The sequence below is a fragment of the Arctopsyche grandis genome, chromosome 8 (assembly GCF_051622035.1).
Source record: "Arctopsyche grandis isolate Sample6627 chromosome 8, ASM5162203v2, whole genome shotgun sequence".
In the NCBI taxonomy this organism is placed as follows: domain Eukaryota; kingdom Metazoa; phylum Arthropoda; class Insecta; order Trichoptera; family Hydropsychidae; genus Arctopsyche; species Arctopsyche grandis.
In genome coordinates, this window is record NC_135362.1 from 30,826,954 (window position 1) to 30,841,313 (window position 14,360).

Below are 14,360 nucleotides of genomic sequence, written 5' to 3' on the forward strand. Positions count from 1 at the left end.
TGATCATTTTCTATTTTACAATTTTAATTTAATTTTGTTAGTAATCATAGTATTATATTATTTTAATGTTAATGTACAGCATAATAGGAAAAAGAGCTCAAAAACCTATTTACAATTTTATATGTATGCACTTGTTCCATACTCTTAATAATGATGATAGCAGTTTGATTACAAATGTATATTTTCTTATCTTCACATAGTATTTAACCTATAAATTTACCACTAGTGATCAGTTGTATAATGGACTTATCTTATTTAAGAAACGGTTGAAGAACAATTTTCGATTTCTTATCTCGTATTAAAATTATGTTATTTTTACGTTTTTTTAGACTTTCAAGGTTGGTTTATGTATTAATAGTCATATTTCAGATCTATTGTATTTGCAGGCGGTAAATTAATAATTTATTTATGAATATTATATTAAATAGATTTAAAATTAATTTAAGTTTTGTATTTTTATATGAAATTATTATATTAAATTTAATGATATATTATTCAAAATATTATAATATAATTTTAGTATAAATTTTTTATTCGACAAATTTAAATCTTTCTATTTCAACTTTATTTTTAATTATTTCTCTAATACTTAATATCAATTCAAATTATTCAACCTTTACTTTTAATTTAAATAGAAATCTCCAAAATACACAGACACGCAGACACACACACACAAACACAAACACACATTTTTTCTAGATCATGAAAACGTGATCTGTAATCGATTCGAGTTCGAAGAAGTCAAAATCTCAAGTTGGAATTTTCGCATGAACACATAACTTCATCTATTGTTACTACGTACATAGATAAAGTAAAAAACTTTATGTTAAAAATCATTTCAAATTTAAATTTCATATTTGAGAAAATATATTGAACTAATACGGAAATCATTTATCAATCATTCAAAACGAAATAATTTATTAAAATATGCGGCGACTCTTCATTGTTTAAAAAATTTTGCCGACCACTTATTTAATCAGAAAACATCGGAAACTCTGACAGGAATCTTTCAATTTGGATTAAAATCGATGGTTTGTTTAAAATCAAAATGTAATCGGAAAATGTAAAATTTGTCGTATATATATTAAATTGGTCTTGTGTGTAGAAATAATCAAAGAAAAAATCATAGATTTCAACGGAAAATATAATTTCTTTAATAAAAGAAAGTTCTGGCTATTTTTTTGTATATATACATAATGAATGGTTTGAATGGTTCAAAGTGGATATTCCAGTTTAGTTTAAGAATTTTCAATGATGTCCTAAATGTACGTCATGGTTTCCTGCTCCAGTTTTACCCCCACCACCGTGAAGACCACCAACTCCTTCTCCACCACCTACACCATGACCACCACCTAGACCTTGACCACCACCTACACCATGTCCCTGTTGTCCTTCCTTGCCACCACCTGTACAAACAAAAAAGTTTAAAGTTTTAACATCATCAAAGTATTATATGCATATTAGCACGAGAGTGATATGATAAATGGTATACCATGTTGTCCATGGGTTTGTTTGTAGGCCTCAGCCGAGACGAACAAGAAGACGAAGAAGAGGAAGATGCCCTGAAATTCAAAGAATGTTTAAGATAGTGGTCTACGATTGTGTACAGTTAGTATAAATGCTATCACTTACGAAGAACTTCATTTTGGTAGTTGAATGCTAACTTGTCTGTTAGAATATGTTTTTGTTTGCAGAATGTCTTGTCTTTATATACCTGAAAATGAAATAATATTAATATTTTTTTAATACACATAAAAAAACTATTTTTTGAAGATACCAATTTTATCGTATGCTAAATATGTTGTTTTCAAATATTATTCTTAATATATTATTTGCTAAATTGGTTTTTCTGATTATTCAGAGTGTGCAAATTTTTCAACTATGATTATGTAGTGTATTGATGTTTGTATCCGTTTGTTATATGCATTCAATTAAATTTAAATATTAAAAATAAAATCTATAGCTATAAAAGTATGTATGAGAAAAATATATGGTGAAAAAATTGTTTTAAAATGCATTACTTAGAAGACACGAATGTATTTATTTTCTTGATTTCTACAAAAATAATTTACAAAGAATGTATTGCAATTGATTGCGGAGTTCTTTAAAATGTAATGATTTGTTTATTTTTTTTATTTTGATTTCACTTTATTTTATTTTTACAAGTCTCTTATCAGCTCGCTTTCGCTTTTTCGTCTGACAAAATTTGTGTTTGATATCCACAATCATCTCGGATCGTTTTCAAATTTTGCCATTTTTTGTAGATATACCAGGAAGGCGTAACAGGTAAACCCCAATGCGCCTACCTGGCCAATTACAAACATCAATAAACAATCATATTTATACAGTATTAAAGTAACCCGTTGTTAAAAGTCAAAAGTTTCCGGAAACCCGTTAGAAATCTAAAAATTCATATTATTTTCAGTTTTGAATTTTGAATAATCGGCAGCAAGCGCACGTGTGTCGGACTCATCGTGCCGAATCTTACGCCAATATTTTTATTTTTTTCAAATTGTAACAATTATAATGAAGAAATTAAACGAAGCTATAAAACAACAAACTATAATCCTGGAGATACTAGCAAGTGGTAACATGCTTACCACTGCCAAATCCAAATCTATCAAAGAATCCGTACAAAGATTGTTGGATATTTTAACTGATGAGATCTCCGAACCTCAAACTGATCCTTTCTTAAAGCGTAACTATAAATTAGCCGATTTTTTTTATAAACAGCGATTGGTCATTTTTAGAACTCGAAACTAATATTAATTCTAAGTGGGATTCTTTTTATCATATTATAAATGCTGGCATACAAAAATTTGTTCCTTTCCTTAAACCATTCAAATCCAAATGTAAACCGTGGATCAACAAACCTATCTTGATTATGATTAAAGAAAAACGGAAACTTTGGAACACTTATGCTAAACATAAAACCCATGAGGGTTATGCTAATTATAGAAAACTTAATAATGAAGTCACGAAACAAATCAGAAACTCAAAGCGTGACTTTGAACTTTCAATCGCTTCTGGCGATTGCAAAGTTTTCTTTAAATACTTGAACTCTAACCTAAAATCTAAAATTGTAGTCTCCACAATCATGAATGAAAACAAGGAGCTTATTACGGATCCCCTCTTAATAGCCAACACTTTTGCTAAGGCCTTTAGTAACAAATTCATCAAAGAAGACTACAAATCTGCCGATGCTTCCTAACTTGTCCCGAAATTCAACAGAAATTAATAATATAATGTTTTCTGAAAAAGTCGTTTCAGAGGTTTTACACAACCTGGGAGACAACTCCGCCCCTGGTAATGATAACTTACTTCACTTTTTTTTTTAAAACTGCTCTATCCATTTCTCGTCCCCTCTTTAAACTCTTCAATCATTCCTTTATATCTTCCTTTATACCCAACGAATGGAAAACTTCTAACATTATTCCTATCTACAAAAAGGGAAAAAAATTAGAAGCCACTAATTATCGTCCTATCAGTCTTTCACCCATTTTGCTAAAATGCTTTGAAAAAATTATCGCCTCTCAACTGACTATATTTCTTGAGTCTTGCAACCTTTTATCTAAATACCAGCATGGTTTTATAAAAGGCCGATCAGTACTGAGTAACCTTTTAACCGTGCACAATGATTGGTCTCTCGAGAGGAATGCTACTTGAAAGTGTTTTTAAAGTCTAGATACTTCTCGGTGAGGATTGGATCCTGCTCTTCAGAATCTCATCCCGTCAAGAGTGGTGTTCCTCAAGGCTCTGTTTTAGGCCCAATTCTTTTTTTAATTTTTATTAATGATATAGCAAATGACCTCACTTGTAAATTTTCTATTTTCGCTGACGACATTAAACTTTATTGTCCTGCCAACTCAGATGGCATCAATTCTCTTCAAAGCGATTTGGACACAATTGTCACGTGGTCAAAAACTTGGCTTCTAACTTTAAATGATAAGAAATGCTCTCTTGTCCACCTAGGAAAAAATAACCCAAATCTTTCCTACAAAATAAACAACTGTTCCGACTTTTGTAATGACGTGTGGCAAACAGTCTTATTAACTGATTGTCGATTGGCATTATTGACGAGTTGGCATTAGTGTCGGCCCAAGCGGAAATACGCGACGGTCGACAGAGTCACCGAGTAGACGGCGTACGGACAGCTTGTGTTCCGTACGCTCCGCTGAACCACCACGTGCAAATTTTACATTTCAATAAACTACATCAAACCATTATCGAAGTCTTTTCCATGATGGTCACTTCGAACCGGACACCAGTAACCTAGGCCACAACACCAAACGGACAAACCAATAGGAAAAAACGTGGTCGAGAAAAAATGGATGTCAATTAAGAAATCGGTATCGTTCCTTTGTTACTATCCATACCTTTCCAATACTAATAACATGTTTGCTTCTATTTCAGCAATATATTGATTGATGTACAGAGGTACATGACCGCGTGATTGACGCAGAAAATATATAAATAAAAACATAACCTACAAAGACGCATGGGACACAGAGGTAATCCAAAATTATCGGAACGATCACATAAACATCGTAAAGGATATTCAAGTAAGTGAATGTATTCAATCTCAGGCAATCTGTTCAAAAGGCAATCATGTGGGTAGGTCAGTTTTAAAATATGTTTTAAAGTATAACAATTAATTAACGCGATTGTATAAAATAATATCGCGCTACGAAGGAATGTTTCATCGGTCGCATCGAATTTCGTATTAAAAGTGTAAAATCAGATGTAGTGTAAAATTAGCAAAGCACGTGGAGAATTATACTTGTAGCCCCAAAGTGGATTAAATCAAGTACATACCGGTATATTCATATCGGTAGATCTTTGTTTCTTAATGTGTGTAGAAACACCCTCCCCCCCCCCCCTTCCACGATAAATGTGGAATTATACTTGTAGCCCCAAAGTGGCTTAAACCAAGTACATACCGGTATATTCATATCGGTAGATCTTTGTTTCTTAATGTGTGTAGAAACACCCTCCTCCCCCCCCCCCCCTTCCACGATAAATGTGGAATTATACTTGTAGCCCCAAAGTGGCTTAAACCAAGTACATACCGGTATATGCATATCGGTAGATCTTTGTTTCTTAATGTGTGTAGAAACACCCTCCCCCCCCCCCCTTCCACGATAAATGTGGAATTACACTTGTAGCCCCAAAGTGGATTAAATCAAGTACATACCGGCATATTCATACATCGGTAGATCTCTTTGTTTCATAATGTGTGATGAAACAGTGGTGATTTAAAATAAATCACAAGACTTGTAGCCCCAAAGTGGTTTAAATCAAGCACCCACCAATTTAGGGTTGTAATTTCTTCCAAAATATGTTGGATAGATTCTGGTGATAATAGTTAAAGTAGAATATTAAGATTCACGGTTAATCATTGAATATTATTACCTTATCTCTACGAATAGTTCAATTGACAGCTATAGTAGAGAACAACTGTATTTATGAGACGAAATAGTGCAACTTTCTGAAACAAATGTCAAGTGCTGAAAACGAGGAAATAGAAGCTTCGACTTCCAAGTCGCATAAAGGTCGAAATCCAACGAGGGACGTAGAACCTATTAGAGACAGGTCAAGCTCTAGAATACATCAGACTCGAAGTCAGACTCAATCGATAGAAATATTAGCGAAGGAAAATAAAGTAGAAGTCATAATGACGTCAATAGAATTAAGGTATTCAGGCGCGGTACAAAGACTAAAAGGAAAAATAGATAAATCCTCCGAATTAGATGAAGGACAGTATCAAACCATTAAAGAAGCATACGATTATGTCCGAAAACTCCATTACGAGTATTTAGATAACCTTACAGACATATCGAAAGCGGCCAAAATAGACGAAGAGTACGATGCAATTACAATAACAGTTAAAAATCTTAAAGCAGCATTAGATTGCCAATCCTTTCAAGATAGTAAACTAAAGGTAGAGCAAGCAACAATTAAATTTGCTAGAGATAAGTTACCGACGTTAACCATTCCCACATTTCAGGGAGATCCATCTGAATGGAAATCGTTTCAACAAGCTTTTAAGAATATAATAGGAAACAAAACGGAATATTCGAATGTCACGAAATTACTATATTTGCATCAATCATTACTCGGTCCCGCTTTAGCAGCTGTATCAGGGTTAGATATTAGCTCAGACAATTATGAAATAACGTGGAGTATTTTAGACAAGCAATACAATTTACCAAGACTTAATCTTAAAACTAGGATCAACTCACTTTGTGACTTAAAATTAATCACAAAGGAATCACATATCGAATTGAGAGATCTATTAAATAAGGTAACGGTGTGTATTAAAAACATTGAATCATTGGGTTACGCGAGAGAAATTTTAGATCCATGGGTAACATGTTTAGTTCTAAGGAAATTACCATTTAGTTTATTAAAGGACTGGGAAACATCTCTGGTTGACAGAGAAATGCCACCGTACGAGAAGTTAGAAACGTTTCTGCAGAATAGATGTAACGTATTACAATCTACTGCATCTGTAATTACGGTGAAAGAATTCCCTCATAACCGTCAAAGAATCATGAGAACTCATGTCGCGAACAAAAACCCATCAAGTAAGGTAAACGCATGCGCATTCTGTCGAAATAATCATTTCATAGGCAAATGTGATAAATTCAAAGCAAAATCCAGTATGGAAAGAAATGAATTCGTTAAATCTAATAACATGTGTTTTAAATGTTTAAATTCATCGCATAAGATAACAAATTGCAAGTCTAACTATAATTGCTTAAGGTGCAAACAAAACCATCACACTTTGTTGCATCAGGACGATACATTTAGTTCCAATAATACGGGAAGGAAGTCAATTAATGCTCATTCTACTCATTTCTCTCAAAGGGAGATAATTTTACCGACGGTACAAGTAGACATTATAACGTCCAATGGAACGGTCGTTAAGGGTCGCACATTATTAGATTCCGGCTCACAAGTCAACTATGTTACCACATCTTTCGCTAAGAAGAATAACTTCAAATTAGAGAAAATCTCTCAAAAAATTGTAGGTATCGCTAATCAAGAAAGTAGCATTCGTCACATCACCAAGGTGACCATAAGGTCTTCAACCACTAATTACTCAACCAAAGTGTTGTGTTTGGTATTACCAGAAATTACTGGCGAAATTCCAACTGTGAAACTGGATCAACAGTTAATTTCAATACCAGCGGGAATCAAGTTATCAGATCCCCTTTGGAATAAACCGACGCCAATCGATTTATTGCTCGGCGCCGAGATTTGCGTTCATGCTATGAAAGCAGGAACCATCCAGTTAGGAAAAGGTATGCCTATCTTAAAGGATACCGAATTCGGATGGACAATAGTTGGTCCATATCCCGAAGTAAATAATGCTCCAGGGAAGAGCCACATAGGCTTAAGTCAATTAGACAGTCACATTCAAAACTTTTGGATGATCGACCAGGTTCCTATGGTAAAACATCAATCTCTTGAGGAGAAAAGATGTGAGGAGCATTTCCAAGCACACACATCACGAGATAAAAACGGTAGATTTTGTGTAGCTTTACCATATAAAAATTCCCCGGTAGTATTAGGAAGTTCATTGCACATTGCGGAGAAAAGACACAAAACTTTGGAAAGACGTTTTTTAGCCAATAATAATTTAAAAATGGAATACAATAAAGTTTTAGAAGAGTACATAAATTTAGGACATATGTCAGAGTGTGAACCTCCGGAGGCACATGAGGTTCATTGTTATTTACCTCATCACGTCGTGGTTAAGGAGTCTAGCCTTACCACTAAATATCGTGTAGTTTTTGATGCGTCCGCAAAGACAACGTCTAATATCTCACTAAATAATATTTTGATGGTGGGACCTAATGTCCAATCAGATTTGTTAAGTTTACTACTCAACTTTCGACTCCATAAATACGTGATTACTGCGGATATTAAGCAGATGTACCGACAGATTCAAATAGCAGAGAAAAATAAAAATGTACAACGAATCATTTGGCGAACAGATCCCCAGAGTAAATTCAAGCATTACAAGCTTAATACAGTAACATTCGGAACTGCTTCAGCCCCATTTTTAGCTACTAGATGTCTAAATCAGTTAGCAGAGGAGAATAGAAACAAATATCCCATCGCTAGTAAAGTGATCGAACGTGATTTTTATGTTGATGATTTGCTCACGGGAACTAATACTATTGAAGCTGGTAAATTATTAAAGGTTCAACTGGAAACCATATTATTATCAGCCGGTATGCCCTTAAGCAAATGGACATCGAACAACTCCGATATAATCACGGATGTTAAAGCTGACGATTGTTCAGATTTTAACTTCTCTAACGAATCACACAAAACTTTAGGTTTATTTTGGAAACCGCGGGAAGACGTTTTTGTATTTAAGGTTCAAACCGAAGTCGAGACTGAAAATATAACAAAAAGAAACTTTTTATCAGTAATTAGTCAGATCTTCGACCCATTAGGACTATTATCTCCATTGTTAATTAATTATAAGATATTAATGCAATCTGTCTGGCAACAAACCATTGGTTGGGATGAATTCATTCCTCAGACAATCTTCAAAAAATGGAAAGATTGTCAATTATCCAATACAGTCATGAAACTTTATAAAATTCCTAGATTGATAATACTAAATAATGTCATTAATATACAGGCACACGGATTTTGTGACGCATCCGAGAAAGCTTATGGTGCTTGTATTTATGTAAAATGTACTGATCAATTGGGAAATTCCAAATGTCATCTTGTGTGTTCTCGTTCGAGAGTCGCTCCGCTCAGTTTTGTAACTATTCCGCGTTTAGAGCTGTGCTCCGCTATGTTATTATCAAAGTTAATGAAGTCAACAATAGACCAATTAACAATTCATATTAATGAAAAATATTATTGGACGGATTCAACCGTCGCATTGCATTGGATTAGAGGAGAGTCATGTAAATGGACCACCTTCGTTGCCAATCGAGTGGCCGAAATCCAATCAATATCTCAACCCATTGAGTGGTACCATGTCTCCTCTACAGACAATCCAGCAGATTTAATTTCTCGAGGGACTCAACCATCAGAATTAAATCATAATTCGTTATGGTGGGACGGCCCTAGTTGGTTGAAATTAGACGAATCACGATGGCCTCGAAGACCTCCTGAGATCACAATAGATCTTCCAGAGAGAAGGGTAGTCACTAACGCTACCCTTGTGAGGGAAAATAATTGGATAGATAAACATTCTCATCTTCCAAGACTCCTTCGAGTTTTATCATATGTTCGTCGGCCACTAAGGAATAAACAATTAAACGTTAAAGAAAATAACGAACCGTCCGCTTTAGAATTAAAAGATGCTTTAAATAATTTGATAAGGTTATCGCAAATGGAATCATTTCCATTGGAATATCGTTTGCTGAGCAAGGGACATCCAATTCCCAGTAGCAGTAAATTAGCTAAATTGTCCCCTCTATTCCACGAGAATTTAATTTGTGTTGGAAGTAGACTTCCTCTGGGAACAACTCTATCAACGTCACCCATTATCTTGTCAAATAAGCATAAACTTACACACATGATTGTCCGAGATGCGCACTTGAAATATATTCACTTGGGTACTCAAGCCTTACTGTCGTTATTGCGGCAGACCTATTGGCCATTGGCCGGACATAATACTGTCAAAGGAGTGGTGCGTTCATGTGTCATTTGTTTCAGAAATAAACCACTGTCACACAATAGATTAATGGGATTACTCCCGCTTGAACGTACCACTGCGAATTTTCCTTTCAGTCATGTGGGGATAGATTTCGCAGGACCTTTTCCTGTGAAGAGTGGTTGCAATAAGAATTCTAAGATAATTAAGGGTTACGTTTGTGTCTTTGTGTGTTTTTCCAGTAAGGCAGTTCACTTGGAACTTGTCGGAGACTTAACGAGTTCAAATTTCTTAAATTGTTTAAGAAGATTCGTAGCCAGACGTGGCAGGCCCAATACGATATATTCCGACAATGCTACTAACTTTGTCGGTGCAAGTCGTGAACTCGTTAATTTAGTAAAATTAATTTACGAACGTCCTCATGAGGAGAAGCTACTACGGTATGTAGCCTCCGAAGGGATTCGTTGGAAGTTTAACCCGCCAAGGGCGCCTCACATGGGAGGGCTGTGGGAAGCAGCGGTTAAATCCATGAAGATTCATTTAAACAAGGTGTTAAAGGCCACCACCTTAAATTTCGAATCATTTTGTACGGTATTGACTCAAATAGAAGCTTGCATGAATTCCCGTCCTCTTAGTCCCTTGTCTTCGGATCCACTAGACCTTTTACCCCTCACACCTGGACATTTCTTAATTGGCAGATCCTTACTCGCTCTTCCAATGGAGGTTAAATATAACACTAATGTCCATGCCAATCTGCTTCAGATACAATTGACCACAGCAGCATTTTGGAAACGTTGGTCGGCGGAATATTTACATTCTTTGCAGTTACGACACAAATGGAAGAAGGACTCGAGCAACAATCTGAGTGTGGGTCAAATGGTCCTGTTAAAGGAGGAACACATGCTGCCAACCCGATGGGTCTTGGGTCGAGTCACTAAATTGTATCCCGGACCAGATGGCAGAGTTCGAGTCGTCGACGTCTTTACTGCCAGCGGAGAGTTTCGTCGGTCCAGTCATCTAGTGGCGCCATTGCCGATTCTACCACAAGGACCACTTGACAGGAAGGAAGATCAGCAAGAGGGAGGAGAAACAGCAGCTTCAATTCCGTCAACTTCGGTAGCTTAGTTTAACCCGAAGACACTACCCCCAACTCATATTACTTATTAGATGTAATCATGAGTTTAAATCATTCAATGTTAATAGTAGTACTCCGTAATTCACTTTAATTGTGTTGTGTGTATAATTTAAGCTATTTTCATTTTAACATTCGGCAGTATATATCTCCGAATTTAATCTAATCATTTTGTCTTTATAATATAAGACTTGTCTCATGTCATCACTCGGAAGGATTATATCCGAGTTTAAAATAAACTGTTCAAATTTGACAGTTAAAATTAGATTCATGATTTGTTAATGTTAGTCTCCAAGCCACACTTAATGGAGCATCTTAAATTATTTCATGTCTACTTAATTATAACCTGCCGGGAGTCATCCGCAGGTCTTATGTTTCTTGTTATGAAAACATAAGTTAACTCTTACTGTTTATAGTATTTATGTGAATCATAGAATAAGTAAATATTATAATACTGAACATTTCGATGTTTAACGTAGAGACATCTATAATCATAGTTCGCCTTCATTTCCTGCTTGTAGGAATGAATGAATGACTTTCCAATTTACTTTTAATTTAGCAATGTTTATGCTACTTGTTGATGAAATCAAGTTAACTTAGGAGCATTACACTCATTAATCAAGTTTAATTGATCGGTAATAGCTGATCTGTCTTGACAACTGTAACAGTGTCAACATTGTATTGTCTAAGTTAACATCAAGATGAGGAATGCTTAAGTTTTAAACCATATACAGTCCACTCTCTCTTCTTTAAAGTAAACTTATCTTGTAATGCTTATTCACAGCTTCAAAGGAGATTTCAAAAATTTTAATGTAAATAGAAACAACATTCGCCAGAGGTATACCTATAAGTTGAAATATTACTGAACCAATAAATTGATTTTATCCTCACACTGGATGAGGCAAAGGTTTCATTATTCACCCTCTATTTAATTATTTTAAGAACTATGATTTATTGTAAACGACTCGTCAGTAATGCTGTAACTCTGTAGAATAACTGTATTGTTCAACAGTTTTCCTATGTGGGACTATGTTCCGACTTTTGTAATGACGTGTGGCAAACAGTCTTATTAACTGATTGTCGATTGGCATTATTGACGAGTTGGCATTAGTGTCGGCCCAAGCGGAAATACGCGACGGTCGACAGAGTCACCGAGTAGACGGCGTACGGACAGCTTGTGTTCCGTACGCTCCGCTGGCCCACCACGTGCAAATTTTACATTTCAATAAACTACATCAAACCATTATCGAAGTCTTTTCCAACAACCTTTTCCTCAATTGCGTCCAATACCAATTAGACCTAGGTATCATCACCACTTGCGACCTAAAATGGTCCGCAGATATAAATCATATTGTCAACAAAACTTTCTCATTTTTGTATGTTATAAAGCGGGTATTCAATTATCTAATTTAACTATTTTATCAAAAATATATAAAACATTCATCAGACCTAGACTTGAATACGCTTTTAACATATGGAATCCTCATTTTAAAAAGGATATTACATGATTCCTTCTGAACTCAAATCACTTTCTTATAATGAAAGATTGAAAAGAATGAATCTCACTACATTGGAGACGAGAAGAACTAGAGGTGACTTAATCGAAGTCTATAAAATTCTTAATAATCACTATAATTGTCATATGTCTAATCTTATTTCATTCAACATAAACACTCACAATATATAATAAACAGAATTGGGTCACTCGCTTAGACTCCAAAAAGATAAATCTAATATATTGATCAGAGATTCATTATTTTCTAACAGAATGGTTTCAGTTTGGAATAGTCTTCCCAACGATTTAGTAAACTCTAATAATATTAATATTTTTAAGAACAATCTTGATACTTTTTTTTTAAACCAAAGGATTTTTATGATTCTTCTTTCCCATAATCATATTTCTGTATTTTTATCTTTTTTATTTATATATTTTTATTTTTTTCTTCTCTTATTTTATTTCAATATTGTTTTTTTTTTTTTTTTTTTAATGTATTTTAATTTTTCTCATTTTTTTATTGCATATACATATGTATAATTTGTAAAATATGTTTATTCAAACCCCTTGGGCCTATCGGCTTTGCCGCCTCCCCCAAGTATATTAAATAAATAAATAAAATAAATTTTTGTCAAAAATTATACAAATCTTGAAAATTGTTGTCGACGGTTACAACTTCGAAAAGGTCTCGGTCGATTACATAGCAGTTTAAGAGAAAATACATTTTATCGAAATATATATATGTATATATATATATATATATATATATATATATATATATATATATATATAAATTTAAAAAAATTTGGGAACTGGTTGTTCCAAAATTGGGGTGACACCACTGCATACATACATACATTTTACAGAGAGGATAGCATTTTATAACATCAAAAAATTCGGGATGCTATTAATTCGAATTTGGGATAGACTAAAACAATAATAAGACGAATCAAGACAAATGCTAATAGACTTCAAGAAATTGAATGTGCCATAAGATACGTAAACTCATATTTAATCCAAATAAAATTTATATAAATCTGTATTTAAAACGAAGTAATATATTAATTATAAATTTCTGATATTTAAAATATGCCACGACTCTCAAAATTTACCATTTTTATGATTTTTTCCTATTTGGTTCAATGTTTAAAAAGTTTTCCGACCTGACCTTTGACTTTGACCTGATCAAAAAGCATGGGAAACTCTCACAGGAATCTTTCAGTTCGGATTTAGTAATCATCCGAATCTTGCAAGCAATGATACATAGGTTTGTTTTAAATCGAAGTGTAATCAGAAAATGTACAATTTGTCGTATAAATCAAATCGGTCTTGTGTGTAGAAATAATCAAATAAAAAATCATAGATTTCAACGGAAAATATTATTTATTTAATAAAAGAAAGTGCTGGTTATTTTCGTATATATACATAATGAATGGTTTGAATGGTTCAAAGTAGATATTCCAATTTAGTTAAAGAAGTTTCAATGATGTCCTGAATGTCCGTCATGATGTCCTCCTCCATGGCCACCACCACCACCACCACCTTGGCCACCTCCACCGTGAAGACCACCAACTCCTTGTCCACCACCTACACCATGACCACCACCTAGACCTTGACCACCACCTTGACCACCACCTCCACCAAGTCCCTGTTCCTTGCCACCTGTACAAACAAAAAAAGTTAAAATTATAACATCATCAAAGTATTATATATTAGCACGAGAGTGATATGATAAATGGTATACCATGTCCATGGGTTTGTTTGTAGGCCTCAGCCGAGACGAACAAGAAGACGAAGAAGAGGAAAATGCCCTGAAATTAACAGAATATTTTAGATAGTGAGCTACGATTATATAGAGTTAGTCCAAATGTTATCACTTACGAAGAACTTCATTTTGGTAGTTGAATGCTAACTTGTCTGTTAGAATATGTTTTGTTTCCAGAATGGCTTGTCTTTATATACCTGCAAATTAAATGATATTAATCATTTTTTTTATACATAAAAAACTCATTTTGGAAGATACCAATTTTATCGTATGCATAAACATGTTGTTTTCAAATATTATTCTTAATATATTATTTTCAAAATTTGTTTTTCTA

At 34.1% G+C, this 14,360-nt stretch overlaps 1 long non-coding RNA gene across 3 annotated transcripts; it reads right to left on the reverse strand.

Annotated features, from left to right (window-relative positions):
* Positions 1-518: 518 nt before the first annotated feature.
* On the reverse strand, positions 519-14,300 carry LOC143915408 (uncharacterized). 3 transcript variants are annotated; one of them, XR_013260903.1, is made up of 4 exons: positions 14,143-14,190; positions 14,006-14,072; positions 13,792-13,803; positions 1,187-1,406 (listed from the first exon to the last, which is right to left on the reverse strand). It is a non-coding gene; the product is annotated as an uncharacterized LOC143915408 (long non-coding RNA). The 3 variants fall into 3 exon arrangements; XR_013260904.1 differs by lacking the exons at positions 13,792-13,803; positions 14,006-14,072; positions 14,143-14,190 and adding exons at positions 1,493-1,562; positions 1,633-1,692 and having other exon boundaries at positions 519-1,406; XR_013260902.1 differs by lacking the exon at positions 1,187-1,406 and having other exon boundaries at positions 13,538-13,923; positions 14,143-14,300.
* Between the last annotated feature and the right edge of the window lie 60 nt (positions 14,301-14,360).